This window comes from Balaenoptera borealis, assembly GCF_965194805.1.
Source record: "Balaenoptera borealis genome assembly, chromosome: 19".
Classification (NCBI taxonomy): Eukaryota; Metazoa; Chordata; class Mammalia; order Artiodactyla; family Balaenopteridae; genus Balaenoptera; species Balaenoptera borealis.
Genome location: NC_138878.1, coordinates 54,531,460 through 54,559,204, shown reverse-complemented (window position 1 = coordinate 54,559,204; position 27,745 = coordinate 54,531,460). Strand labels below are relative to the sequence as shown.

General features: G+C 37.2%; 1 long non-coding RNA gene across 5 annotated transcripts in view; it reads right to left on the bottom strand.

Moving 5' to 3' along the window:
• Positions 1 to 8,409, bottom strand: part of LOC309616649 — a 34,054-nt gene extending 25,645 nt beyond the window's left edge. The window contains exons 1-2 of one of the 5 annotated variants that reach the window (XR_014237541.1): positions 3,744 to 8,409; positions 553 to 2,658 (exon numbers count right to left, since the gene is read on the bottom strand). This is a non-coding gene — a long non-coding RNA (uncharacterized lncRNA). Of the gene's footprint in view, positions 1 to 552 lie in introns of all 5 variants that reach the window. The other 4 variants (XR_014237542.1, XR_014237543.1, XR_014237544.1 and 1 more) reach the window with 4 other exon arrangements.
• Positions 8,410 to 27,745: the final 19,336 nt, after the last annotated feature.

Sequence of the window (27,745 nt, the reverse complement as noted above, 5' to 3'; positions counted from 1 at the left end):
AAACAAGTAGAAAAGCTTTTCCACAATCTTGACATTCATAGGGTTTCTCACCAGTATGAAATCTCTGATGCAGAGTAAGCTGATAGCTACAACTAAAGACCTTCCCATATTCATTACATTCATAGAGTTTCTCACCAGTATGAATTTTCTGATGTACACTTAGATGATAGACACTTTTTTTTTTTTGGCCACACTGCATGGCTTGCGGGATCCTAGTTCCCCGACCAGGGATCGAACCCGGGCCCACGGCAGTGAAAGCACCGAGTCCTAACCACTGGACAGCTAGGGAATTCCCGATAGACACTATTAAACGTATTCCCACATTCTTTAAAATCAAAAGTTTATCACTAGAATAAATTTTCTCATGTTGAACAAAATTTGAGCCACAACTAAAGGGTTTTCCACATTCCCTATATTCATAAAGTTTCTGACTACTATGAATTCTCTGATTCAGAGTAAAAGATGAATGTTTTCTATATGTTGGCATGTTATAGATGATTTTCATTTGACTGAAATATCTATCTCGAGGTCCCTGTTGACCCTCAAACTCACTTTTGCTCTGCCACTCATTTCTCAAAATAGATCCTTTAAGACAAGGAGTTTTACTTCCTCCTATTATCTTCCATCGGGATAAACGGATTTCATAAATGTCCTTCTCTGGAGATAACTTCTTGGTCTTATACCTGGAGAGTAAACCTAAAAGAAAACAAAAAAGCAAACAAAGATTATTTTCTAGCAGCCAGCAAAACATACAGTTTCTATCTTAAAAATAGGATACAAAATGAAAACAATTCTTGTAAAGAAATAAATGGCTTAAAGAACTTTCAATATAATTAGGTAGTCTGAAGTCAAAACAATATGAGCTGAGAGAATAATGAGAGATTATGTAAGATTGTGGTGATTTGAAATTTAGGTGTCAATCAGAATAATCTGGAGAGCTTCTTACAAGTACAGCTATTTGGGTACCACCCCAGACCAAGGTGAATGAAATCTAGAGGAGTCATTGGGCATCTACATGTTTAATAACTTCACAAGATGATTCCAATATAAATCAAAGTTTAGGAGTTCCCATTTAATAATATTAATCATTTCCTTTACTCTTAAAATAAAATCCAAACATGTTACCATAGAATATAATATGGCCTTTGCTTACCTAAAGACTTCTTTGGAAGAAACTGTCCTCTTTACTCTCTTAGGACACTTGCTACCGTTCAGCTCCTAGATTATGCCCACAACCTTTCCATTTCATACATCTTTTTACAGGCTATTTCATCTCCTAAGAATCACCTCTCCTGGGCTCAATGAAAGGCTGACTATTCATCCTTTCATCTTAGGTTAAACATTTCTTGCACAGAAATGCTTGCCCTGCTGACTATAAGTAGATCCATGTTGTTTATTCTCAATCACAACATCATGATTCTTTTCTTCATGTCACAGATTTCAACACATATACATTAATTTTCACTTTGCTTTGCTGTTTCTGATTCCCAAACCGTCCCAAAGGAAGATATAATTCCTATTTCATTCAAAATAAATAAATTCACCAGTACATAGCAGGTGTTAAATGATTAACTGTAGAATAAAATAACTGTCAAATTATGATACTAGAAGAAAACATTACAAAGTCACTGTAATGCAGTTGAATATCATAATAATCACTTAATTTAAATAATTTCACAACACTCAAAAGACATTTCTCCCTGCCTCTAATCTCTCATACCTTACTGCAGTGATTAAATGCACTTTTTCCTACTTTACTTCCTATATATATGAGAACTAAAGGAAATTCAAGGTAGCTCAGCCAAATGTGTAAAAGGAAAAAGGTCCTTGTTTTACCTAATAATTCTTTAAGCAGTTATCCAATCAAACAGAGATGTCTCCACCAATATTGTTCCTTCCCTGCTGTGCATAGAGATGTGTATAATTAACAGACATTCAGTTGAGTTTTACTATTATTCAACCCTCCTGGATGCTCAGTCTGCTTACTTCATAACATTTCACAGGTTTCCCTTCTATCCCCTTACATCTAGAACCAACCATTCTTATTCTTTATGGAAAAGTATCTGAATGATTTTTAGATATTATAGCAGTCATGTATCATATTGAACAGTTATTTAAAAACTGAACAAGGAGACTATAATTTTGGAGAAAGCAGAGTAAGTGAATGGCATGAGGAAACTGGGGAACTAGGAGTGTCAAGGAATCTATTAAAAAGGATATTTGGGATAAAACCTGGAGGGTGCCAATCTAGATAAAAGAAGAGCCTATGAAAAATCTAAATAGTGGATGTAAGGTTCAATTTGAAATGAATGGAGAAGAAATTTTCCGTGATTACAATATAAGTATAAAAATGGAGGGAGTTTGAAACAAAACAATCTCTGAACATAACACAATAAAAATTTAAATAATAACAGCAAAAAATTAAAAGCTCTTCTATTTGTAAACAATGTACTTAACTAAGCAACTGTTGTTTCAATGAGGAAATACAAATTATCAGGGACTTCCCTGGTGGTCCAGTGGGTAAGACTCTGTGCTCCCAATGCAGGGGGCCTGGGTTTGATCCCTGGTCGGGGAACTAGATCCTGCATGCATGCCACAACTAAGAGTTTGCACGCTTCAACGAAGATCCTTTGTGCCACAACTAAGAACCGGCACAGCCTAAATAAATAAATAAATATTAAAAACAATTAAAATATCAGACTTACTAGAAAATTTTGATGACAAAAATAACATCAGAATGGATGACATACCAATTTAGTGCTCAGAAAAAAAGTCAAAGACTTAAATGGTTATATTAACCTAAATATAAGACTGAAGTAAGCACCCTACAAAAAGATAGAAAAGGAATGTAAGCTGAAATAAAGCAAAAGAAAGGAATAAAGACAAAATGCAATCAGTCAAAAAATAGAAAAAGATGGGGTAAACATAAAATAGCTCATTCTTAAAAACAAATCAGTAAGAGAAATAAATCCTTGGCCTACCTAATAAAGAAAAAAAGAGGAAGAGAAAACTTTTAAATGACAAAGGGGAAATGTCTAAAAGAATATATTTTTTTAATTATACAAGATTATTTTGTAAATAAATTTTAATCTGTATGTGAAATAGTTTTTTTTAGGAAAAGAACTGATCAAAACCAACTCTAAAAAAGATAAAGTGTAAGTAGACCAACTTCCCTTGAAAAAACAGAGAAGCCTGTCAACGAATTATTCCCTAGGAAAGGTAACAGTAATGCACATTCCTATCATCCAAACTGTGGTCTTTAAGTATTATTCCCTACTAATATCAACCTGAGCTCTTTGGAGAATTTGCAGATTCCTAATCTAAAGCAAGGAAGGTATGTGTGTCCATGATTTCTTGTGCCAAAAAGTAAGGAAGATTGCACAGATTAGTGAGTGATGTCAAAATAACATGGGGAACAGCTTAAGAAGCGAGCCAGGCTAACATTGAGACAACAGGAGAGAGCAAGAGCAAGAGCAAGAGCGAGGGAGGGAGATGGATGATCATTTATTGAAATGCATTTAATCAATGAAAATCAGTGAATATATATATATGTGAAAGAACATTTCCAATGTCAGCAAGGTGGCTATTTAAATAACTCTGTACTTGGAAAATTGATAGTTCAAAAGGAAAAAACAAGCACATTTTCTGCTTTTCTAAATTAAGAACTACTGTTCATCAAAGTCATCAATAAGAGAGTAAAAGGTAAGCCATCATATGCAAGATATTATATATGAAATACACACATACACCCGAACCCTGGTTTCTTTGGAGTACTTGTGGATTTCTGATCTGAAGCAGAGAAGGTAGGAGTTGAGTCCAGGATTTCCTGTACCAAAAAAGCAAGGAAGATTAAAGATTAATGGGTGATGGGTAGATTAATGTGTGGAGATATAGATATAGATAGATAGATAGGGACAGCTATACATAGATATTTAGCTATATAGACATAGATATATCTCAAGTTGTATCCAGAATAAAAATCAACTCCTAAAAACCAGGAAGAAAAAACCCAGCCAACTAAATAGAACACTGTGTGGAAGACTTCAATGGGCATTTCTTAAAAGAGGGTATCCAAATAGTCAACAAAAATAAAGCAGTACTGCAATTTTCAGGGAAATGTGAATTAAAACACAATGCTACCAACTACTCAACAGAATGGCTAAAATGAAAAGATGGGAGAGAAACAATATCAAATGCCTTTAAGGTTGCATAACAAGAATTCTCTTATACACTAATAGTGGGAATGCACGTTAGCACAACTGCTTAGGAAAACTGAAAGTATCACAGTTCAACATGTATATCCAGTGTCACCAAATTCCACTCCTAAGTAGACACTTAACAAAAATTTGTAAATATACTCCTTGTTATTCAAATGTGATCTCAACAGATTTCCAATCTGTGCACTTTCCATCCAGTGTGAGACAGGACACCCAGGAAAGGTCCTTCCTAGCACTGAGGGAGAAAAGGCTGCTGAACCAGGAAAAACCTGACTCTTGGTCAGCGATGCTTTCAAGAGAAAAATCTTTTATTTTTTTAACTGAAGTACAGTTGATTTACAATGCTGTGTTAGTTTCAGGTGTCAGAGAAAGATCATGATCAAAAGGGGAAAATGTGAAAATTAACAAACAAACTAATTTAAAAAGGACTTGGGAGGCCAGAAGGCGGAGTTCTTAAAACCAACCACTCATGTCAGTTGCATACCCAATAGGAAGAGAGGTACTTTGCATCTCCAACAGGAAGAAGGATACTACATTATTATCAAGTAGGAGGAAGAATTTTTCCTTTCCTGGCAACAGCCCAGCCAGTGAGCGACTGTCACAACTCAGCCAGTAAAATGCCACTCACTTCAAACTCTTAGTTTCCTCCAATGAACTCTTTGTAATAGCCACTCCCACTCCCTCTTCTCCTCTATAAAACAAAACAAAAAAACTCTCTCCTTTGGACTTGCCTGTGGTTTGCCATAGATTGCACGTCCTGAATTGCAATTTCTTTGCTGTTCCCAAATAAACCCATTTTGCTGATAAAATAACTGGCTGATATATTGTTTTAGGTAAACAATTGGAAAACTAAATATCATAAAGATGTTAGTTCATTAATAAATGTAATGTAAGGCCAATTAGAATATAACGAGGAGGAGCTTCAAGATGGCAGAAGAGTAAGACGTGGAGATCACCTTCCTCCCCACAAATACATCAGAAATACATCTACATGTGGAACAACTCTTACAGAACACCTACTGAACGCTGGCAGAAGACCTCAGACCGCCCAAAAGGCAAGAAACTCCCCATGTACCTGGGTAGGGCAAAAGAAGAAAAAAAAAAAAACAGAGACAAAAGATTAGGGACGGGACCTGCACCAGTGGGAGGGAGCTGTGAAGGAGGAAAGGTCTCCACACACTAGGAAGCCCCTTCGCGGGCGGAGACTGCGGGTGGCGGAGGGGGGAGCTTCGGGGCCGCAGAGGAGAGCACAGCCACAGGGGTGCGGAGGGCAAAGGGTAGAGATTCCTGCACAGAGGACCGGTGCCGACCAGCACTCACCAGCCTGAGAGGTTTGTCTGCTCACCCGCCGGAATGGGTCGGGGCTGGGAGCTGAGGCTCCGGCTTCGGTGGGATCCCAGGGAGAGGACTGGGGTTGGCGGCGTGAACACAGCCTGAAGGGGCTAGTGCGCCACAGCTAGCCGGGAGGGAGTCTGGGAAAGAGTCTGGAGCTGCCGGAGTGGCAAGAGACTTTTTCTTGCCTCTTTGTTTCCTGGTGCGCGAGGAGAGGGGATTCAGAGTGCTACTTAAAGGAGCTCCAGAGATGGGCACGAGCCACGGCTATCAGTGCGGACCCCAGAGATGGGCATGAGACGCTAAGGCTGCTGCTGCCGCCACCAAGAAGCCTGTGTGCAAGCACAGGTCACTATCCACACCTCCCCTCCCGGGAGCCCATGCAGCCCACCACTGCCAGGGTCCCGTGATCCAGGGACAACTTCCCCGGAAGAACACACAGCATGCCTCAGGCTGGTGCAACGTCATGCCTGCCTCTGCTGCCACAGGCTCTCCCCGGTCTCCGTACCCCTCCCTCCCCCCGGCCTGAGTGAGCCACAGCCCCCGAATCAGCTGCTCCTTTAACCCCGTCCTGTCTGAGCGAAGAACAGATGCCCTCAGGCGACCTACACGCAGAGGCAGATCCAAATCCAAAGCTGAACCCTGGGAGCTGTGGGAACAAAGAAGAGAAAGGGAAATTTCTCCCAGCAGCCTCAGGAGCAGCGGATTAAATCTCCACAATCAACTTGATGTACCCTGCATCTGTGGGATACCTGAATAGACAATGAATCATCCCAAATTGAGGAGGTGGACTTTGGGAGCAATGATATATATATTTTTTTCCCTTTTTCTCTTTTTGTGAGTGTGTATGTGTACACTTCTGTGTGTGATTTTGTCCGTATAGCTTTGCTTTCACCATTTGTCCTAGGGTTCTGTCTGTCCGTTTTTTTGTTTGTTTTTGTTCTTGGTATAATTTTTAGCACTTGTTATCATTGGTGGATTTGTTTTTTGGTTTGGTTGCTCTCTTCTTTCTTGCTTTCTTTTTTTTTTAATTACTTTAAAATTTTTTTTTAATAATTATTTTTTGTTTTTTATTTTAATAACTTTATTTTATTTTATCTTCTTTCTTTCTTTCTTTTTTCCTCCCTTTTATTCTGAGCCATGTGGATGACAGGCTCTTGGTGCTCCAGCCAGCCGTCAGGGCTGTGCCTCTGAGGTGAGAGAGCCAAGTTCAGGACACTGGTCCACAAGAGACCTCCCAGCTCCACGTAATATCAAATGGTGAAAATCTCCCAGAGATCTCCATCTCAACGCCAAGTCCCAGCTCCACTCAACGACCAGCAAGCTACAGTGCTGGACACCATATGCCAAACAACTAGCAAGACAGGAACACAACCCCATCCATTAGCAGAGAGGCTGCCTAAAATCATAATAAGGACACAGACACCCCAAAATACACCAACAGACGTGGACCTGCCCACCAGAAAGACAAGATCCAGCCTCATCCACCAGAACACAGGCACTAGTCCCCTCCACCAGGAAGCCTACACAACCCACTGAACCAACCTTAGCCACTGGGGACAGACACCAAAAACAACGGGAACTATGTACCTGCAGCCTGGGAAAAGGAGACCCCAAACACAGTAAGTTAAGCAAAATGAGAAGACAGAGAAATACACAGCAGATGAAGGAGCAAGGCAAAAGCCCACCAGACCTAACAAATGAAGAGGATATAGGCAGTCTACCTGAAAAAGAATTCAGAATAATGATAGTAAAGATGATCCAAAATCTTGGAACTAGAATGGAGAAAATATAGGAAACGTTTAACAAGCACCTAGAAGAACTAAAGAGCAAACAAACAGTGATGAACAACACAATAAATGAAATTAAAAATTCTCTAGAAGGGATCAATAGCAGAATAACTGAGGCAGAAGAACGGATAAGTGACCTGGAAGATGAAATAGTGGAAATAAATACTGCAGAGCAGAATAAAGAAAAAAGAATGAAAAGAATTGAGGACAGTCTCAGAGACCTCTGGGACAACATTAAACGCACCAACATTCGAATTATAGGGGTCCCAGAAGAAGAAGAGAAAAAGAAAGGGACTGAGAAAATATTTGAAGAGATTATAGTTGAAAACTTCCCTAATATGGGAAAGGAAACAGTTAATCAAGTCCAGGAAGAAGACAGAGTCCCATACAAGATAAATCCAAGGAGAAACACACCAAGACACATATTAATCAAACTGTCAAAAATTAAACACAAAGAAAAAATATTAAAAGCAGCAAGGGAAAAACAACAAATAACACACAAGGAAATCCCCATAAGGTTAACAGCTGCTCTTTCAGCAGAAACTCTGAAAGCCAGAAGGGAGTGGCAGGACATATTTAAAGTGATGAAGGAGAAAAACCTACAACCAAGATTACTCTACCCAGCAAGGATCTCATTCAGATTTGATGGAGAAATTAAAACCTTTACATACAAGCAGAAGCTAAGAGAATTCAGCACCACCAAGCCAGCTTTACAACAAAGGCTAAAGGAACTTCTCTAGGCAGGAAACACAAGAGAAGGAAAAGACCTACAGTAACAAACCCAAAACAATTAAGAAAATGGTAATAGGAACATATATATCGATAATTACCTTAAATGTAAATGGATTAAATGCTCCAACCAAAAGACATAGACTGGCTGAATGGATACAAAAACAAGACCCATATATATGCTGTCTACAAGAGACCCACTTCAGACCTAGGGACACATACAGACTGAAAGTGAGGGGATGGAAAAAGATATTCCATGCAAATGGAAATCAAAAGAAAGCTGGAGTAGCAATTCTCGTATCAGACAAAATAGACTTAAAAACAAAGCCTATTACAAGAGACAAAGAAGGACACTACACAATGATCAAGGGTTCAATCCAAGAAGAAGATACAACAATTGTAAATATTTATGCACCCAACATAGGAGCACCTCAATACATAAGGCAAATACTAAGAGCCATAAAAGGGGAAATCGACAGGAACACAATCATAGTACGGGACTTTAACACCCCACTTTCACCAATGGACAGATCATCCAAAATGAAAATAAGGAAACACAAGCTTTAAATGATACATTAAACAAGATGGACTTAATTGACATTTATAGGACATTCCATCCAAAAACAACAGAATACACTTTCTTCTCAAGTGCTCACGGAACATTCTCCAGGATAGATCATATCTTGGGTCACAAATCAAGCCTCGGTAAATTTAAGAAAATTGAAATCGTACCAAGTATCTTTTCCGACCACAACGCTATGAGACTAGATATCAATTACGGAAAAAAATCTGTAAAAAAGCAAACACATGGAGTCTAAACAATACACTACTTAATAACCAAGAGATCACTGAAGAAATCAAAGAGGAAGTCAAAAAATACCTAGAAACAAATGACAATGAAAACATGATGACCCAAAACCTATGGGATGCAGCAAAAGCAGTTCTAAGAGGGAAGTTTATTACAATACAATCCTACCTCAAGAAAGAAGAAACATCTCAAATAAACAACCTAACCTTACACCTAAAGCAATTAGAGAGAGAAGAACAAAAAATCCCCAAAGTTAGCAGAAGGAAAGAAATCATAAAGATCAGATCAGAAATAAATGAAAAAGAAATGAAGGCAATGATAGCAAAGATCAATAAAACTAAAAGCTGGTTCTTTGAGAAGATAAACAAAATTGATAAACCATTAGCCAGACTCATCAAGAAAAAAAGGGAGAAGACTCAAATCAATAGAATTAGAAATGAAAAAGGAGAAGTAACAACTGACACTGCAGAAATACAAAGGATCATGAGAGATTACTACAAGCACCTATATGCCAAAAAAATGGACAACCTGGAAGAAATGGACATATTCTTAGAAACGCACAACCTTCCCAGACTGAACCAGGAAGAAATAGAAAATATGAACAGACCAATCACAAGCACTGAAATTGAAACTGTGATTAAAAATCTTCCAACAAACAAAAGCCCAGGCCCAGATGGTTTCACAGGTGAGTTCTATCAAACATTTAGAGAAGATCTAACACCTATCCTTCTCAAACTCTTCCAAAATATAGCAGAGGGAGGAACACTCCCAAACTCATTCTACGAGGCCACCATCACCCAGATACCAAAACCAAAGATGTCACAAAGAAAGAAAACTATAGGCCAATATCACTGATGAACATAGATGTAAAAATCCTGAACAAAATACTAGCAAACAGAATCCAACAGCACATTAAAAGGATCATACACCATGATCAAGTGGGGTTTATCCCAGGAATGCAAGGATTCTTCAATATACACAAATCAATCAGTGTGATAAACCATATTAACAGATTGAAGGAGAAAAACCATATGATCATCTCAATAGATGCAGAAAAAGCTTTTGACAAATTCAACACCACTTATGATAAAAACCCTCCAGAAAGTAGGCATAGAGGGAACCTTCCTCAACATAATAAAGGCCATATATGACAAACCCACAGCCAACATTGTCCTCAATGGTGAAAAACTGAAACCATTTCCACTAAGATCAGGAACAAGACAAGGTTGCCCACTCTCACCACTATTAGTCAACATAGTTTTGGAAGTTTTAGCCACAGCAATCAGAGAAGAAAAAGAAATAACACTCCCATTTACCATTGCAACAAAAAGGATAAAATATCTAGGAATAAACCTACCTAACGAGACAAAATACCTGTATGCAGAAAATTATAAGACACTGATGAAAGAAATTAAAGATGATACAAATAGATGCAGAGATATACCATGTTCTTGGATTGGAAGAATCAACATTGTGAAAATGACTATACTACCCAAAGCAATCTACAGATTCAATGCAATCCCTATCAAACTACCACTGGCATTTTTCACAGAACTAGAACAAAATATTTCACAATTTGTATGGAAACGCAAAAGACCCCAAATAGCCAAAGCAATCTTGAGAAAGAAAAACGGAGCTGGAGGAATCAGACTCCCTGACTTCAGACTATATTACAAAGCTACAGTAATCAAGACAGCATGGTACTGGCACAAAAACAGAAATATAGATCAATGGAACAGGATAGAAAGCCCAGAGATAAACCCACACACATACGGTCACCTTATCTTTGATAAAGGAGGCAAGAATATACAGTGGAGAAAAGACAGCTTCTTCAATAAATGGTGCTGGGAAAACTGGACAGCTACATGTCAAAGAATGAAATTAGAACACTCCCTAACACCATACACAAAAATAAACTCAAAATGGAGTAGAGACCTAAATGTAAGACCAGACACTATAAAACTCTTAGAGGAAAACATCGGAAGAACACTCTGACATAAATCATAGCAATATCTTTTTTGATCCACCTCCTAGAGTAATGGAAATAAAAACAAAAATAAACAAATGGGACCTAATGAAACTTCAAAGCTTTTGCACAGCAAAGGAAACCATAAACAAGACGAAAAGACAACCCTCAGAATGGGAGAAAATATTTGCAAATGAATCAACGGACAAAGAATTAATCTCCAAAATATATAAACAGCTCATGCAGCTCAATAGTAAAAAAACAAACAACCCAGTCCAAATATGGGCAGAAGACCTAAATAGACATTTCTCCAAAGAAGACATACAGATGGCCAAGAAGCACATGAAAAGCTGCTCAATATCACTAATTATTAGAGAAATGCAAATCAAAACTACAATGAGGTATCACCTCACACCAGTTAGAAGGGGCATCATCAGAAAATCTACAAACAACAAATGCTGGAGAGGGTGTGGAGAAAAGGGAACCCTCTTGCACTGTTGGTGGGAATGTAAATTGATACAGCCACTATGGAGAACAGTATGGAGGTTCCTTAAAAAACTAAAAATAGAATTATCATATGATCCAGCAATCCCACGACTGGGCATATACCCAGAGAAAACCATAATTCAAAAAGACACATGCACCCCAATGTTCACTGCAGCACTATTTACAATAGCCAGGACATGGAAGCAACCTAAATGCCCATTGACAGATGAATGGATAAAGAAGATGTGGTACATGTATACAATGGAATATTACTCAGCCATACAAAGGAACGAAATTGGGTCATTTGTTGAGACGTGGATGGATCTAGAGACTGTCATACAGAGTGAAGTAAGTCAGAAAGAGAAAAACAAATATCATATATTAATGCATATATGTGGAACCTAGAAAAATGGTACAGATGAACCAGTTTGCAGGGCAGAAATTGAGACACAGATGTAGAGAACAAACGTATGGACACCAAGTGGGGAAAGCGGCGGGGTGGTGCGAGTGGTGATGTGATGAATTGGGCGATTGGGATTGACATGTATACACTGATGTGTATAAAATTGATGACTAATAAGAACCTGCTGTATAAAAAAATAAATTAAATAAAATTCAAAAATTAAAAAAAAAATAGTTTGTCCTGAAGAGGTTAAAAAAATCTCATTGTTTCCATAGGATTCAAGAGTCATGTGCTACTCCAAAAGCATCATGACTGTCAGTATAAATATTTGCTATCTGGTCTTTAGTTGGCAAGCTCTGGTTAAGGCAATTAATAGAGGTTATTGTGCTTACTTTGTTTTTGGTAAATAAGAGCTTTCATTTATGTCAACTGTGGGCATTACTACATATCCAACTTGGTAACGTATCTGCTCATTCTTTAAGTAGGACCCATCTGTAATTCAAATTAGATCAGCATTACCAGTAGGAGCTTTTTGTAAGTCATTCCTGGGAGCAAGATGATAATCAGTTAACAAAATGCAGTCATGTTTGTTTTCTTCCTGGGATTCTGGAAGCAAAGCTGCAAGGTGAAGGTTATTACATTGAACCAAAGTAATATTAGGTGCAGAAAGCAACAATATGTCATAAGAAGTTAGTCAGCTTACAGAATACTGCTGAGTGTGGTAAGAGTTTAGAAGACACTCAACTGAGTGTGGGACATATAATAAATAGTTAAAGGAGACCCCATTCCTATTTCTTCAGTAACCTTACACAAGCAAGCCATTGTTGAAACAGCCCTCATAAAAAGTGGAAGTCCTTTCACTTCTGGGTTTAATTTTGCTTTGGAGCATAAAGGCAATTCATCTACAAGCATTTTTGCAAAAGCATAAGAGTAAGACAGCAACTGCCTATAAATGACAAAAGACTTAAAATTAAAAGCATGGTTAGTGACTTCCCTGGTGGTCCAGTGGTTAGGATGCCAGGCTCCCAATGCAGGGGGCCCGGGTTCAATCCCTAGTCAGGGAACTAGATCCCACATGCATGCCACAACTAAGAGTCCACCTGCCGCAACTAAAAGATCCTGCATGAAGCAACTGAAGGATCTTGCATGCCGCAGTGAAGATCCTGCACATGGCAACGAAGATCCCACATGCTGCAACTAAGACCTGGCGCAGCCTAATAAATATTAAAAAAACACAAAACATGGTTGGAGGCCTGATTACAACGCCAATATTGTGGAAATTTGACTATTTCTGTGACATACAACATTTTAAGCTAATAACTAGAGTTATGACTGACAACACACCAGGACATTTAACCCATACAACATAATCTAAGAAGGTTTATCATTACTCATTTGACCATGTTTCCCATGTAATTTAACATACCAGATAAATCTAATTAGTTTAATATTTCCCTTTGAGATGTTCAGGGGCCCTCTGAAGCATCCCAAAGTTAGCTAGAGATCAGAAGAACTTCATTTAGAATTTGATTTGAGGAAGTCTTTCAAAGATATCAAAAGGTTTTAAACATGTGACCAAGTAAGATCATAAGTCACTGTGAAACAATACTTATTCATTTAACCAAAATGACAATAAAAGATTTCAAGGGCAAATTCAGAAAGATACAACAGACTGCCTAAGAGGTAAAGAAACTGTACAATATGTTATCAAAATCAGATCAATAGTACAAGAAAATTTTATCCTCTTTACAGAGAAAAAACCAAATTCTAGTTTTGTACCATTTCATTTTCAATATTAAAATTCATTCCTTTAATTAAATTCAATCTAATCTTAGTCCTGACCATGCCTAAAACTCTTTTCTCACAGTTCCCTTTTTATTATTTAAAAAAAATTTTAATTTATTTTTGGCTGCATTGGATCTTTATTGCTGCGCACGGGCTTTCTCTAGCTGTGGCGAGTGGGGGCTACTCCTTGTTGTGGTGCATAGGCTTCTCATTGCAGTGGCTTCTCTTGTTGCAGAGCACAGGCTCTAGGCGCATGGGCTTCAGTAGTTGCAGTGCACAGGCTCAGCAGTTGTGGCTCGTGGGCTCTAGAGTACAGGCTCAGTAGTTGTGGTGCACGGGCTTAGTTGCTCCATGGCATGTGGGATCTTCCCGGACCAGGGATCAAACCCACGTCCCCTGCATTGGCAGGCGGATTCTTAACCACTGTGTCACCAGGGAAGTCCTGAAGTATTTGTATTTTTATTTTTAATATTTATTTATTTGGCTGTGCCGGATCTTAGTTGCGGCATGCAGGATCCTTTAGTTGTGGCATGCGGGATCTAGTTTCCTGACAAGGGATCAAACCCAGGCCTCCTGCATTGAGAGCATGGAGTCTTAACCACTGGATCACCAGGGAAGTCCCTCACAGTTCCCTTTTTTAAATTAATTTCTAGAAATATATGCCACTTCATAGTACAATCTTTCAATAATAATGCATAAGATACATTTATTAATAATCTCAAATATATTTAGTCTCTCTGTAATAAGAAGTCTAAAATAGGTCAACATAGATTTCTTTAGCAATAAATGTTTTAGTATCTTATCTTATTAAAAGTGATCTAGACAGTCAATGAATTGCCATCATTTAACTTAATGTAGCAGAACTCTGAAGTTTCAAGTTAACAAAAATCTGGAGAAACTGTTTTCAGGTAGACACATCATAAAACGTAATCATTCTTAAAGAGTTCACCCAAATACTTTGATCCCATTTATCTCTATTTCATTACTTATGAAAATATCATCATACCAAGTTAATTATCTTGTTGACAAATTTTATAGCAGAGATAACATGAGCTTATTGGCATTTAGTAAACCTAGGTACAATAAAAGTATTATATTTAATGTTGATGACTTTAAAGATGTGTCTATATTAATTAAACCATCAACTAAAACTTGTTTTCACTTATTAAAGATTAACCTTAGATCATATGAACCCTTAAAAATTTGGGCTAGCTTAAGTTACATTCAGAAGTACTTGATTTCTAAGTACTTTTAAGTCAATTAAATACAGCTCTTTTACAAACTATTTTTGGTAATATCATCCGGAGGTAGGGACATATCATATTTATAATGTACACACAGACATACATATATCCAAATAGACACAGAGATCTCATAGTTTTCCTGATTGAGTTTTAAAAGGCCTCTTTTCCCTTTTTTTTTTTCTTTTTTCAGTTTTAGTTTCTACTAGTTGAGCCAAGACTGTAGTCTCAGGAAATGTAGGATGTGTTTACATTTCAAGGACATGATAAGAGTTATAACTTCAAACTTTCTCCCAAGAATACTTTTGTTCTCTCAGGGTCAGAATTTTGAAAAGATGTTTTATTAAGCCCACTTTCTCTAATTAGTCATGCAAGAACCAGTTTTGGAATGTCAAAAAGCTCCACCCTGGCCATGTAAGAGTTACGATACACAGACTGAGAAGATACGAGAAATGTTTAATAAAGAGCTAAAAGATCTAAAGAACAAACAGAGACGAACAATACAATAACTGAAATGAAAACTACACTATAAGGAATCAATAGCAGAATAAAGAGGCAGAAGTATGGATAAATGATCTGGAAGACAGAACGGTGGAAGTCACTGCTGTGGAACAGAATGAAGAAAAAAGAATGAAAAGAAATGAGGACAGTCTAAGAGACTTCTGGGAAAACATTAAATGCCCCAACATTCTCATTATAGGGGTCCAGAAGGAGAAGAGAGAGAGAAAGTACCTGAGAAAATATCTGAAGAGATAATAGCTGAAAATGTCCCTAACATGGGAAACAATCACCCAAGTCCAGGAAGCACAGAGAGTCCCAGGCAGGATAAACCCAAGGAGGAACATGCTGAGACACATATTAATCAAACTGACAAAAATTAAAGACAAGGGCTTCCTTGGTTCGAGCCCTGGTCCAGGAAGATCCCACATGCCGCAGAGCAACTAAGCCCATGTACCACAACTACTGAGCCTGTGCTCTAGAGCCCGCAAACCACAACTACTGAGCCCGCGTGCCACAACTACCGAAGCCTGCGTGCCTAGAACCTGTGCTCCACAAGAGAAGCCACCGCAATGAGAAGCCCGTGCACCGTAACGAAGAGTAGCCCCCACTTGCTGTAACTAGAGAAAGCCCATGCACAGCAATGAAGACCCAACACAGCCAAAAATAAATAAATAAAATAAGTAAATTTATTTTAAAAATTAAAGACAAAGAGAAAATATAAAAAGCAACAAGGGAAAAGCAACAAATAACATGCAAGGAAATTCCCATAAAATTATCAGCTGATTTTTCAGCAGAAACTCTGCAGGCCGGAAGGCAGTTGCACAATATATTTAAAAGTGATGAAAGGGAAGAACTTACAGCCAAGAACACTCTACCCAGCAAAGCTCTCATTCAGATTCAACAGAGAAATCAAAAGCTTTACAAACAAGCAAAAACTAAGGGAATTTAGCACCACCAGACCAGCTTTGCAACAAATGCTAAAGGAACTTCTCTAGGCAGGAAAGAGACCAGCAACTTAAAACAATCTTGTATCAATACATTTATAGACTGCTATATCAAAACCTCATGGGAACAGCAAACCCCAAAACTATAATAGCTACACACACAAAAAAGAAAAAGCAATCCAAACGCAGCATTAAAGATGGTCATCAAATCACAAGAGAACAAAAGAGGAAGGGGAGAAAAAAGACGTACAAAAATAAATCCAAAACAATTAACAAAATGGCAATAAGAACATACACATCGATAATTACCTTAAATGTAAATGGATTAAATGCTGCAAACAAAAGGCATAAACTCACTGAATGGATACAAAAACAATATCCATATATATGGGTAAAAGAGACCCACTTCAGATCTAGGGACACATACAGACTGAAAGTAAGGGGATGGAAAGAGGTATTCCATGCAAATGGAAATCAAAAGAAAGCTGGAGTAGCAATACTCTTATCAGACGTAATAGACTTTAAAATAAAGACTGTTACAAGAGACAAAGAAGAACACTATGAAACAATCAAGGGATCAATCCAAGAAGAAGATATAATAATTTTAAATAAATATGTACCCAACACAGGAGCATTTCAATATATAAGGCAAATACTAATAGCCATAAAAGGAGAAATCTACAGTAACACAATAATAGTGGGGGATTTTGACACCCCACTTTCATCAATGGACAGATTATCCAGACAGAAAATCAGTAAGGAAACACAGGCCTTAAATGACCAGATTGACATTAAACCAGATGGACTTAACTGATATTTATAGAGCATTCCATCCAAAAGCAGCAGAATACACATTTTTTTCAAGTGCACATCGAACTTTCTCCAGGATTGACCATACGCTGGGCCACAAAGCAAGCCTCGGTGAATTTAAGAAAATTGAAATCATATCAAGCATCTTTTCCAATCACAATGCTGTGAGATTAGAAATCAACTACAAGAAAAAAACTGTAAAAAACACAAACATGTGGAGGCTAAACAACATGCTACTAAACAACCAATCACTGAAGAAATCAAAGACAAAATCAAAAAAATACCTAGAGACAAATGAAAACAAAAGCACAATGATCCAAAACCTATGGAATGCAGCAAAAGCAGTTCTAAGAAGGAAGTTTATAGCAATACAAACTTACCTCAGGAACAAGAAAAATCTTAAATAAACAACCTAAACTTACAACTAAAGCAACCAGAGAAAGAACAAACAAACCCCGAAGTTAGTAGAAGGAAAGAAATCATAAAGATCAGAGCAGAAATAAATGAAACAGAGATGAAGAAAATAATAGCAAAGATCAATGAGACTAAAAGCCAGTTCTCTGAAAAGATAAGTAAAATTGATAAACTTTCAGCCAGACTCATGAAGAAAAAAAGGGAGAGGGCTCAAATCCATAAAATTAGAAATGAAAAAGGAGAAGTCATAATGGACACCACAAAAATACAAAGGATCATAAGAGACTAATACAAGCAACTATGTGCCAATAAAGTGGACAACACAGAAGAAATGGACAAATTCTTAGAAAGATACAATCTCTCAAGACTGAACCAAGAAGAAATAGAAAATATGAACAACTCACAAATACTGAAATTGAAACGGTGATTTTAAAACTCCCAACAGGGACTTCCCTGGTGGCGCAGTGGTTAAGAACCCGCCTGCCAATGCAGGGGACACGGGTTTGAGCCCTGGTCCAGGAAGACCCCACATGCCATGGAGCAACTAAGTCCATGTGCCACAACTACTGACCCCAAGTGCCACAACTACTGAAGCCCGCATGCCTAGAGCCTGTGCTCCACAACAAGAGAAGCCACCACAATGAGAGGCCTGCACACCGCAACAAAGAAGAGCCCCTGCTTGCTGCAACTAGAGAAAGCCTGGGAGCAGTAACGAAGACCCAATGCGGCCAAAAATAAATAAATTAAATTAAATTAAATTAAAACTCCCAACAAACAGAAGTCCAGGACCAGATGGCTTCACAGGCGAATTCTATCACACATTTAGAGAAGAATTAACACCTATCTTTCTGAAACTATTCCAAAAACCTGCAGAGAAAGGAACATTTCCAAACTCATTCTATGAGGCCACTTTCACCCTGATACCAAAACCAGACAAAGATACCACAAAAAAAGAAAATTACAGGCTAATATCACTGATGAACATAGGCAAAAATCTTCAACAAAATACTAGCAAACCGAATCCAACAATATATTAAAATGATCATACACCACAATCAAGTGGGATTCATCCTAGGGATGCAAGGATTTTTCAATATCCACAAATCAATCAGTGTGATACACCACATTAACAAATAGAAGAGTAAAACCATATGATCATCTCAATAGATGCAGAAAAATCTTTTGACAAAATTCAATACCAATTTATGATAAAAACTCTCCAGAAAGTGGGCATAGAGGGAACATATCTCAACACAATAAAGGTCATATACAACAAATCTACAGCTAACATCATACTCAGTGGTGAAAAGCTGAAAGCATTTCTTCTAAGATCAGGAACAAGACAAGGATGTCCATGCTCACCACTTTCATTCAACATAGTTTTGGAAGTCCTAGCTATGGCAGTCAGAGAAGAAAAAGAAATAAAAGGGATCCAAATTGGGAAAGAAGAAGGAAAACTGTCACTGTTTGCAGATGACATGATACTATACATAGAAAATCCTAAACACACTACCAGAAAACTACTAGAGCTCATCAATGAATTCAGTAAAGTTGCAGGTTACAAAATTAAAACACAGAAATCTGTTGCTTTTCTAACAACGAAAGATCAGAAAGAGGAATTAAAGAAACAATCCCATTTACCGTCGCATCAAAAAAAGAATAAAACACCTAGGAATAAACCTACCCAAGGAGACAAAAGACCTATACTCTAAAAACTATAAAACGCTGATGAAAAAAGTGGAAGAAAACACAAACAGATGGAAAGATATACCATGTTCTTGGATTGGAAGAATCAATACTGTCAAAATGACTATACTACCCAAGGCAATCTACAGATTCAATGCAGTCCCTATCAACTTACCAATGGCATTTTTCACAGAACTAGAACAAAAAGAAAACAAACCTTAAAATATGTATGGAGACACAAAAGACCCTGAATAGCCAAAGCAATCTTGAGAAAGAAAAACAGAGCTGGAGCAATCAGGCTCCCTGGCTTCAGACTATACTACAAAGCTATAGTCATCAAAACAGTATGGTTCTGGCACAAAAATAGACATATAGATCAATGGAACAGGATAGAAAACCCAGAAATAAACCCACGCACCTATGGTCAATTAATCTATGGCAAAGGAGGCAAGACCATACAATGGAGGAAAGGCATTCTCTTCAATAAATGGTGCTGGGAAAACTGGACAGCTACATGTAAAAAAATGAAATTAGAACACTCCTTAACACCATATACAAAAATAAACTCAAAATGGATTAAAGATCTAAATGTGAGTTTCTATAAAACTCTTAGAGGAAAACTAAGGCAGAACACTCTCTGACATAAATTGCAGCAGTATCTTTTTCAAAAGACAACCCACAGAATGGGAGAAAATATTTGCAAACAACGTGACCAACAAGGGATTAGTCTCCAAGATTTACAAACAGTTCATGTGGCTTAATATCATAAAAACAAACAACCCAATTGAAAAATGGGCAGAAGACCTAAATACACATTTCTCCAAAGAAGACATACAGATGGCCAAGAAGCACATGAAAAGATGTTCAACGTCGCTAATTATTAGAGAAATGTAAATGAAAACTACAACGAGATATCAACTCACACCAGTAAGAATGGTTATCATCAAAAAAATCCACAAACAGGACTTCCCTGGTGGTCCAGTGGTTAAGACTCTGCACTCCCAATGCAGGGGGCACGGGTTTGATCCCTGGTCAGGGAACTAAGATCCCACATGCCGTGTGGCATGGCCAAAAATAAATAAACAAAATCCACAAACAATAAATGCTGGAGAGGGTGTGGAGAGAAGTGAACCCTCCTATACTGTTGGTGGGAATGTAAATTGGCACAGCCACTGTACAGAACAGTATGGAGGTTCCTTAAAAAACTAAAAATAGAGCTACCATATGATCCCGAAATCCCACTCCTGGGCATATATCTGGAGAAAACCGTAATTCAAAAAGATACATGCACCCCAATGTTCACTGCAACACTGTTTACAATAGCTAAGACATGGAAGCAACCTAAATGTCCGACAGATGAATGGACAAAGAAGATGTGGCACATATATACAATGGAATACTACTCAGGCATTAACAAGAATGAAATAATGCTATCTGCAGCAACATGGATGGACCTGGAGATTATCATACTAAGTGAAGTAAGACAGAGAAAGACAAATACCATATGATGCCACTTATATGTGGAATCTAAAAAAAAGATACAAATGAACTTATTTACAAAACAGAAACAGACTCACAGATTTAGAAAACAAACTTACAGTTACCAAAGGGGAAAGGTTGGGGAGAGGGATAAATTGGGAGTTTGGGATTGACATATACACACTACTATATTTAAAATAGATAACCAGGGAATTCCCTGGCAGTCCAATGGTTAGGATTCTGCACTTCCACTGCAGGAGGCACAAATTTGATCCCTGGTTGGGGAACTAGACCCCTCATGCCATGTGGTCCACTGTCTTGTTTTTCCACAGTTCATTTATCCATTCACTTACTGAAGGACATCTTGGTTACTTCCAAGTTTTGGCAATCATGAATAAAGCTGCTATAAACTTCCCTATATCAGTTTTTTTAAAAAAATAGATAACCAAAAAGGACCTACTGTAAAGCACAGGGAACTCTACTCAATATTCTGTAATAACCTAAATGGGAAAAGAATTTGAATGTTGGATTGTGTATCTGTCTGTATGTGTATTATAATAAATGAATATTTATGGACCCATACACATATAAATGACATACACACATATAAATGAGGTAGGGACAACAGTTCCTTATAGAAGGATTCTTATTAGTAAATATAGAAGAAATAAGGAAGGTAAAAAAAAATCATCATTAGCTAATCACAATTTTAATTGTTGCAGGCAAGATTCACTAATGAATGTTAAAATCAGTGAATGAAAGTTTAATGAGAAACAAGATAGTCATGTAGCTTCAAAGTATCTCCCCAAATTTATTAACTCCAAAGAGAAAAACAGTAAATTTACAATGGAGAAATCTGACAGACATTACCTTAACCAAGTGATCAAGGCTAACATCACCAGTAATAGCACATATTGTATCCCTTGATGTCATGTGCTGAAGAGGGTACATCACCACTGAGGTATTCTTCCCTCCAAAATCTATCAATTCAATCTAATCATGAGAAAACATTAGATAAATCCAAACTGATGAATATCCTACAAAATACCTGACTTACTGCTAAACCCAAAGCCATGCAGAATTTTTCCTATTTTCTAAGTTTTATAGCATTTTATATGTGGGTCTATAAATCATTTTGAGTTAATTTTTTATTAAGGGGTAAGGTCTGTGTCAGGGTTATTTTTTTTATCCTTTTGCATATGGACATTCAATTATTCCAGCATCATTTTTTGAAATGATTTATCCTTTCTCCATTGAACTGCCTTGTGCTATACTGAAAAAAAATCAATTGACCATATACATATGAGTCTTAGAGTCTCTATTCTATTCCTTTGATCTATATGTCAATTCTTTCACTAATAACATGCTGCTTTGATTATTGTAGCTTTGCATTAAGTCTTGAAATCAGATAATGTGAATCCTACAACTTTTTTCCAGAATTGTATTGGCTATTTCTGTTCCTTTGCCTTTCCATAAAATTTTACCATCAACTTGTTGATATCTACAAAAAAGACTTCTGGTATTTTGATTTGAATTGACTTAAATCTATAGCTCAAATTGGAAAGAACTGACACCTTAACAACATTGAGTGATCCAATATATGAATAAAAATCTACATGTGGCGGGGGAGGGATAAACTGGGAGTTTGGGATTGACATACACACACTACTATATTTAAAATAGATAACCAACAAGGATCTACTGTATAGCACAGGGAACTCTGCTCAATATTCTGTAATAACCTATATGTGAAAAGAATTTGAAAAAGAAGAGATACATGTATATGTATAACTGAATCACTTTGCTGTACACCTGAAACTAACACAACATTGTTAATCAACTATACTCCAGTATAAAATAAAAATTAAAAAAAATAGGGCTTCCCTGGTGGCGCAGTGGTTAAGAATCCACCTGCCAATGCAGGGGACATGGGTTCGAGCCCTGGTCTGGGAAGATCCCACATACTGTGGAGCCACTAAGCCTGTGTGCCACAACTACTGAGCCTGCACTCCAGAGCCCACGTGCCACAACTACTGAAGCCCACGCGCCTAGAGCCCATGCTCTGCAATGAGAAGCCACTGCAATGAGAAGCCCGTGCACTGCAACGAACAGTAGCCCCCACTCACCACAACTAGAGAAAAGCCTGTGCGCAGCAATGAAAACCCAACACAGCCAAAAAAAAAAAATTAAGTGTAGTCTGTTGTGTTTTTACATGTGTACATACCTGAAAAAACATCAAGATAATGGACGTATTCATCACCTGCAAAAGTTTCTTGGTGCCTTTTTGTATATAGCCTCCCTTTTATTCCTTATCCCCAAGCAAGAACTGATCTTTCTTTGTGACTACATACAAGTATAAATTTTCGACAATTTTATAGTGGTATTTTGTTTGTTACATTTAGCATGATTATTTTGACATTCATCCCTTTTTTGTTGCTGTTTTGTATTCCATTTTGTGAATGTATAAAAATGTCTTTATCCATTTACTTTTTGATGGACATTTGAGTTATTTATAGTTTTTGTCCAGTGATAATAAAACTTCTTTGAATATTCATGAACAAAAAAATCCATATGTGAAAACATAAATAAATATATTTAGGTATTTCAATTCTTTCATCATTCTTTTGTAGTTCTCCACATAGATTCTGTAAATATTTTGTTAGATTTATACCTAAGCATTTCACTTTTTGGGTTGCTATTGAAAATGGTATTGTTTTTTATTTTTTTAAACTTATACTTTATTGAATATAAATATTTAATATTTTCAAGACGTGAACAGAATCTACATTTAACACAAATAACTGGAGTACGAGGTTTTAGTTGTGCAAAATGAAGAAATTCTAGACAGATAATGTGCAGCATGTCGACTATAGTTAACCATACTGTATCGAATACTTGAAATTTCCTAAGTATGTCTTTTTAAAAATGCTTATATTTTAAAAATTTTTATTGGAGTATAGTTGATTTACAATGTTGTGTTAGTTTCAGGTGTACAGCAAAGTAAATCAGTTATACATACACATATAGGTACTGTTTTTTAAAATTCAACTTCTAGGTGTTCATTGCTAGTATAGAAAAAATGACTGACTTTTTTAAATTTTTTATTATTTTTAAAAAATTTTGTCCACATTGCACAGCATGTGGGATCTTAGTTCCCCAACCAGGGATTGAACCCCTGCTCCCTGCATTGGAAGGCAGACTCTTAACCACTGGACCGCCGGGGAAGTCCCAAAGATGATTGACTTTTTCTTAAATTAAAAAAAAAATTTTTTTTTTTTTTTTGGCTGCATTGGGTCTTCATTACTGTGTGCGGGCTTTGTCTAGTTGCAGCAAGTGGGGGATACTCTTTGCTGCAGTGCATGGGCTTCTCATTGCGGTGGATTCTCTTGTTGCAGACCACGGGCTCAGTAGTTGCGGCATGCGGGCCCTAGAGTACACGGGCTTCAGTAGTTGCTGCACATGGGCTCAGTAGTTGTGGCACACAGGCTCTAGGGCGCACGGGCTTTGGTGGTTGTGGCGCACGGGCTCAATAGTTGTGGCTGTGGGCTCTAGAGCGCAGGCTCAGTAGTTGTGGTGCACGGGATTAGTTGCTCCACAGCATGTGGGATCTTCCTGGACCAGGTATTGAACCCGTGTCCCCTGCATTGGCAGGCATATTCGTAACCACTGTACCACCAGGGAAGTCCATGACTGACTTTTGTATACTGATTTTGTAATCTGTGATCCTGCTAAAATTACTATTAGTTCCAAGAATTCTTTTTGTAGGTTCTGTGCGATTTGACAGCCATGTCTAATAATACTAATTAATAAATTTCAGAGATTTGTCTGGAGAATGCAAATCTATTTAATTAACAATATTAGCAAAAAAGTTTCTCAGAAGAAAAAGGTGATGTCCCCTCCCCAACCTTAGAATTTACAATGAAAGAGATATCATTCTTACCTTATAAAACAACATAAAAATTCTGATGTGATAAAATGACAAATAGAGAATATTAACAAAGGCTTAGCTTTGTTACCCTGTCCAATACAGAGCACGTGAATATTTATAACTATAAGCACCTTACTATGTTTTCTAATATTATTAAAAATATGTCCTTGGAATTGTTGTTCCTATCATGGAATCTTGTAAGATACCTGGACTTCAGAGATTATTGCTAAAATCTATGAGAATAACCTCAAACTTCTAAAAAAGTAAGAAATTCTGAATGACTATTTTGGTGATTTGCTATTCTAGTGACATCTCAATAATCTTTAAGGTGTAAATACGTATAAGGCTTGCCAAATCAGATGAGGATTACTAGTATTTCCTTCTTACACACACAGAGGTTTAATTGACTAGTTGGAAGTCCTGGTCTCCTTTAAATTAATAAGTACGCTCCTTTCTGCATATTATTCATTAAGAGAACTGAGCAAGTGGGATGCAGCAAAAGCAATTCTAAGAGGGAAGTTTATAGTGATAAATGCCTACATTAAGAAAAAAGAAAGATCCAAAATAATTAACCTAACTTTACATCTCAAGGAACTAGAAAAAGAACAAAGTAGGACTAAAGTAGCAGACAGAAGAGCAAAATCTTATCAAAAGAGCAGAAATGAAATAGGCACTAGAAAGGCAAACAGAAAAAAAATCAATGAGACTAAGAATTGGTTGTTAGAAAAGATAAACCAAATTGAGAAACCTGTAGCTACACTCAACAAGAGAGGACTCAAACAAAATTATAAATGAAAGAGACATTACAACTGATATCAAAGATAAGAGACTATTATGAACAATTACACAGAAACAACTGTATAACCTAGAAGAAATAAATGCTAGAAACATACACCTATCCATACTAAATCATGAAGAAATAGAAAATGTGAATAGACCACTAACAAGTAAGGAGATTGAATCAGTTATCAAAAACTTCCCAATACTGGGACTTCCCTGGTGGCGCAGTGGTTAAGACTCTGCACTCCCAATGCAGGGGGTCCGGGTTCAATCCCTGGTCTGGGAATGAGATCCCACATGCATGCTGCAACTAAGAGTTCACATGCCACAACTAAGGAGCCTGGGTGCCGCAACTAAGGAGCCAGCAAGCCACAACTAAGGAGCCCACCTGCCACAACTAAGACCCAATGCAACCAAATAAATAAATATTTTTAAAAACACAAAAAACAAAAAACTTCCCAATACTGAAAAGCTCAGGATCAGATGGTTTCACTAGTGAATTCCACCAAACATTTATAGAAGAGTTAATGTCATGCCTTCTCAAACTCTTCCAGAAATGGAAAAGGAAGGGACACTTCCGAACTCATTTTACAAGGCCAGCATTACTCTGAGACCAAAGCCAGATAAGGACACTACAAGAAAAGAAAATGACAGGCCAATATCCTTGATGAATATAAATGCAAATATTCTAAACAAAATACTAATAAGCCCAATTCAACAGTACGTTAAGAGGATCACAGTGGATTGATCAAGTGGGATTTATCCCTGGAATGCAAGAATAAACCCCTGGGATGCAAATCAATAAATGTGGTATACCACATTAATAGACTGAAGAATAAAAATCATAAGATCACCTTATTAGATGCAGAAAAAGCACTGACAAAATTAAAATTCCTTTCATGATAAGAACTCTCAAAAAACCGGGTATAGAAGGAATGTATCTCAAAATAATAAAGGCCATATACAACAAACTCACAGCCAATATCATACTCGGTAGTGAACGTTTGAAAGCTTTTCCTCTAAGATCAGGAAAAATGTAAGGGTGCCCTCTCTCACCAATCCTATTCAACATAGTACTGGAAGTGCTAGAGCAATCAGGCAAGAAAAATAAATAAAAAGCATCCTAATCAAAAAGGAAGAAGTAAAATTTGTCTGTTGATGACATGAACTTATATGTAGAAAATCCTAAAGACTCCACCAAAAAACTGATAGAATATACAAATTGAGTAAAACTGCAGAATATAAAACCAACATACAAAAATCAGTTGTATTTCTATACACTAACACTGAAGTATCTGAAAAAGAAATAAAGAAAACAATTCCATTTAAAATAGCATCAAAAACAAGAAAATACTTGGGAATAAATTTTACCAAGGAAATGAGAGATCTGTACTGTGAAAACTATGACGCTGATGAAAGAAACTGAAGAAGACGCAAATTAACGAAAGATATTCTGCGTTCATGGATCAGAAGAATTGATATTGTTAAAATGTCCATACTACCCAAAGCTATCTATAGATTCAATGCAATCCCTATCAAAATTCCAATGGCATTTTCACAGAAATAGAAAAAACAATTCTAAAATAGGTATGGAACCACAAAAGACCTTGAATAGCCGAAACAATCTTGAAAAAGAAGAACAAAGCTGGAGACATCACATGTCCTGATTTCAAACTATACTACATAGCTAGTCAAAACAGTTTAATACTGACATAAAAACAGACACATAGACCAATAGAACAGAATTAAGAGCTCTGAAATAAATTCACAAATATTCAGTCAACTGATAGTTGACAAAGGAGCCAAAAATACACAATAGGGAAAGGAGAGCCTCCTCAATAAATGGTGCTGGGAAAACTGGATATATTCACATGCAAGAGGATGAAATTGGACCCTTATCCTACACCAGTAACAAAAATTAAGTCTCTAATTCACTGAATTAGAGACTTAAATGTAAGACCTGAAAACATAAAACTACTAGGAGAAAACATTGGGAAAACTGGTCTTGGCAACGACACACACACATACATATAGGCTGCACTGCACGGCTTGCAGGATCTTAGTTCCCCAACCAGGAATCGAACCCGGGCCCCCGGCAGTGGAAGCAGGCAGTCCTTACCACTGGACCACCAGGGAATTCCCTTGGCAATGATATTTTGGACATGACACCAAAAGCACAGGCCACAGCAGAAAAAATAAACAAGTAGGACTCCATCAGACTAAAAAACTTCTGCACAGCAAAAGAAACAATCAACAAAATAAAAAGGCAGGCTTCAGAATGGAAGAAAATATTTGCAAACCATACATGTGATAAGGGATTAATAACTCAAACATATAAGAAACACATATAACTCAAGAGAAAAAAATCTGATTAAAAAATGGGCAGAAGGGACTTCCCTTCCAACCAAAAGATAAATAAATAAAAGGCAGAAGACCTGAATAGACA